This window comes from Rhinopithecus bieti, unplaced genomic scaffold (genome assembly GCF_001698545.2).
Source record: "Rhinopithecus bieti isolate Rb0 unplaced genomic scaffold, ASM169854v2 scaffold_28055, whole genome shotgun sequence".
Lineage (NCBI taxonomy): Eukaryota > Metazoa > Chordata > Mammalia > Primates > Cercopithecidae > Rhinopithecus > Rhinopithecus bieti.
In genome coordinates this window covers 2,087,896-2,091,105 of record NW_016812914.1, presented here as the reverse complement: position 1 = coordinate 2,091,105, position 3,210 = coordinate 2,087,896, and the positions used below count along the sequence as shown (strand labels likewise).

At 48.9% G+C, this 3,210-nt stretch overlaps 1 pseudogene across 1 annotated transcript in view; it reads left to right on the top strand.

Annotated features, from left to right (window-relative positions):
• Positions 1–873: 873 nt before the first annotated feature.
• Positions 874–3,210, top strand: part of LOC108512090 (60S ribosomal protein L35a pseudogene) — a 5,885-nt pseudogene continuing 3,548 nt past the window's right edge. Inside the window, exon 1 of the transcript XR_001880487.1 lies at positions 874–897. The product of XR_001880487.1 is annotated as a 60S ribosomal protein L35a pseudogene (transcript). The remainder of the gene's footprint in view (positions 898–3,210) is intronic.

Sequence of the window (3,210 nt, the reverse complement as noted above, 5' to 3'; positions counted from 1 at the left end):
CCAGCCACGCGCCCCAAGCCCCGCCCCCTGCGCGAAGCCCGCACCTTCTCGCTTCCTTCTCTTAGGCTGGGGAGACACCGCCTCGTGACCGGCCGAGCCCCGAGGCCCTGCCTCCTATACAGAGCCCCGCCCTCCTCTTTACCTAAATGTGGAGGTCTCTGCTCAAGCCCCGTCCATGCTGGAAGCCTCGCTTCTTTCTTGAAGCCCCCCATTCCCTTTAACCACTCACATAAGGAGGTATCTGATCAAGTCCTGCCCATGCTACAAGTCCCACCTCTTACTCAGAGCCCTGCCTTCCGTTTACTCACTCATATGTGGTCTCTGCTCAACCCCCACCCATGCCACAAGCTCCGCCTCTTTCTCGAAGCCCCGCCTTCCCTTTAACCACTTGAACTAGGGTTCAAGCGATTCTCATGCCTCAGCCTCCTGAGTAGCCGGGATTACAGGCGTGTGCCACCACGCCCGGCTAATTTGTGTGTTTTTAATAGAGTTGGGGTTTTGCCATGTTGGCCAGGCTGGTCTCAAACTCCTGACCTAGGGTGATCCGCCCGCCTCAGCCTCCCAAAGTGAGGGGATTACAGGTGTGAGCCACCGTGCGAGGCCCACTTCCTCATCTAGGAACTTTTGCTTTGCCGAAGTCTTTCAAATCAGTTGGCTTTTCGACAGTGGAGTATTAGAGAGCATTAAAGTAAGAAGTGCATTCAGCAGGTACAGGGCTACTAATTCTTGGACAGGCTCCATGGAGAGCCCAGGGTGCTGCGGGAAGCCACATTTGGTGATTTAGCGGATGGCACTCTTCCATCTGTATCTCCATGACCATGTGTGGCCACCAGGAATGGTCTGGTGGGTCTGGCCAATGCAGCTCCCCCTGCCATGCCCTGGCTAAAGTCCAACAAGGTAATTAATTGCACATGGCCTCTCTCCAAGTCCCTGCCATTATTAATTAGGTAACGAAGGCTGCATCTCTTTACAAAGGATCTGTTGTCGTGTTTTCTCCGGCTTGCATTTTTTCTATTATTTACTACAAGGATTGTGCTAAATGCTTTACATGCAAAATGTAATCTAATTCCCACAATAGCCTTCAGAAGGCCGTGGCTCATGCCTATAATCCCAGCACTTTGGGAGGCCGAGGTCGGGAGTTCGAGACCAGCCTGGCTAACATGGTGAAACCCCATCTCTACTAAAAATACAACACAATTAGCTGGGCGTGGTGGTGGGTGCCTATAATCCCAGGTACTCAGGAGGTTGAGGCAGGAGAACCGCTTCAACCCAGAGGGCGGAGGTTGCAGTGAGCTGAGATCAAACCACTACACTCCAGCCTGGGTGAAAGAGTGAAACTCTGTCTCAAAAAACAAAAAAACAAACAAAACAAACAAACAAACAAACAAAAAAACAGCCTTCAGAAGTAGAAACAGACCAGGCATAGTGGCTCACAGCAGTAACCCCAGCTACTTCCGAGGCCAAGGCAGGAGGATCACTTGAGCCCAGGAGTTTGAGACGAGTCTAGGCAACATAGGGAGACCCCATCTCTACCAAAAATACAAAAATTAGCCAGGTATGGTGGCATGTGCCTGTAGTCCCAGCCACTTAGGAGGCTGAGGTGGGAGGATCGCTTGAGCCCAGGAGGCCAAGGTTGCAGTGAGCCATGTGTACCACTGAACTCCAGTCTGGGTGACAGAGCAAGACCCAGTCTAAAAGAAAAAGAAAAAAAAGAAAAGAAAAGAAGAAAGAAGGTAGACCCAGTCAATTCTCATTCATTCTGTTCTCTAAAGTCACCATCAACACCAGGTTCACTAATACTGACCATCACTCCTAAGAGAAACACAAGATTGGGTTCCTGTGAGCCTCTAGTCACAGTGTTTGCATCAACCATCAATACATGACCTCGACTGGGTGCAGTGGCTCACACCTGTAATCCCAGCACTTTGAGAGGATGAGGAGGGCGGATCACCTGAGGTCAGGAGTTCGAGACCAGCCTGGCCAACATGGTGAAACCTCGTCTCCACTAAAAATACAAAAAACGTAGCCAGGCATGGTGGTGTGTGCCTGTAATCCCAGCTACTTGGGAGGCTGAGGTACGAGAATCACTTGAACCCAGGAAGCGAAGGTTGCAGTGAGCCAAGATTGTGCCACTGCACTCCAACTTGGATGACAGAGCAAGATTCTGTCTCAAAAAAAAACAAAAACAAACAAAGAATACATGACCTCACTTTATATGTGTTTCTATTTAAAGGTTATTTATTTATTTAGAGATGCAGTCTTTCTTTGTTGCCAGGCTGGAGTGCAGTGGCGCGATCTCAGCTCACTGCAACCTCTGCCTACCGGGTTCAAGCGATTTTCCTGCCTCAATCTCCCGAGTAGCTGTGACTACAGGCACCCCCCCACCACACCCAGCTAATTTTTTTGTATTTTTAGTAGAGACAGGGTTTCACCATGTTGGCCAGGATGGTCTCGATCTCTTGACCTTGTGATCTGCTCGACTCGGCCTCCCAAAGTGCTGAGATTAAATTGAATCTCATTATTGAATTACATTGATTAAATTGAATCACATCATTGAATATGTGGGATATGATGAGGTTTCTCTTCAAATAGCCTGATGAATCCTTTATTCTTTAATTCATAGTACCCCCGCATACACCCCTTTTTCATTTTTCTCTTTTTTTCTTTCTGCCTTTGTTACATGCCCAGACACGCCACAGTACCAGACTTATCAGTACCAGTTCACATTCCTTGGCTTATTTGAAAAAAACATGAGCTCTCTAGCTCATTGCAGACGCCCCTTCCCCTTTTCCCCCTCTGTCCCTTACGTGCCCACCTTAGCTAAAGAAAGTTCAGGCTGGGCATCGTGGCTCATGCCTGTAATCCCAGCACTTTGGGAGGCCGAGGCAGGCGGATCACCTGAGGTCAGGAGGTCAAGACCAGCCTAACCAACATCTCTACTAAAAATACAAAATTAGCAGGGTGTGGTGGTGGGCGCCTGTAATCCCAGCTACTTGGGAGGCTGAGGCAGGAGAATCACTTGAACCCGGGAGGCGGAGATTGTGGTGAGCTGAGATCGCACCATTGCACTCTAACCTGGGCAACAAGAGCGAAACTCCATCTCAAAAAAAAAAAAGAAAGAGAGAGAGAGACAGAAAGAAAGAAAGAAAAAAGAGAGAGAAGAAAGAAAAAGGAAAAGAAAGAAAGAGAGAGAGAGAGAGAGAGAGAGAG